This window comes from Propithecus coquereli, unplaced genomic scaffold (genome assembly GCF_000956105.1).
Source record: "Propithecus coquereli isolate 6110/MARCELLA unplaced genomic scaffold, Pcoq_1.0 Scaffold225, whole genome shotgun sequence".
In the NCBI taxonomy this organism is placed as follows: domain Eukaryota; kingdom Metazoa; phylum Chordata; class Mammalia; order Primates; family Indriidae; genus Propithecus; species Propithecus coquereli.
In genome coordinates this window covers 2,906,368-2,906,639 of record NW_012147745.1, presented here as the reverse complement: position 1 = coordinate 2,906,639, position 272 = coordinate 2,906,368, and positions in this window count along the sequence as shown.

The following is a 272-nucleotide window of genomic DNA, read 5'->3' as shown; positions in this document are numbered from 1 at the left end:
TAATTTTGTATGCTGATTCTGCATCCAGAGACTTCACTGAAGTCATTTTATCGACTCTAGGATTTTTTTTGGAGGAGTCTTTAGGGTTTCCTAGGTATAAGATCATATCATCAGCAAACAGAGATATTTTAACATCCTTTTTTTCAATTTTCATGACTCATTTCTTTCTCTTGCCTGATTGCTCTGCCTAAGACTTCCAGTACTATGTTAATAGGGCTGGTGAAACGGACATTTTTCAAAAGAAGACATACAGCCAGCCAACAAACACATGA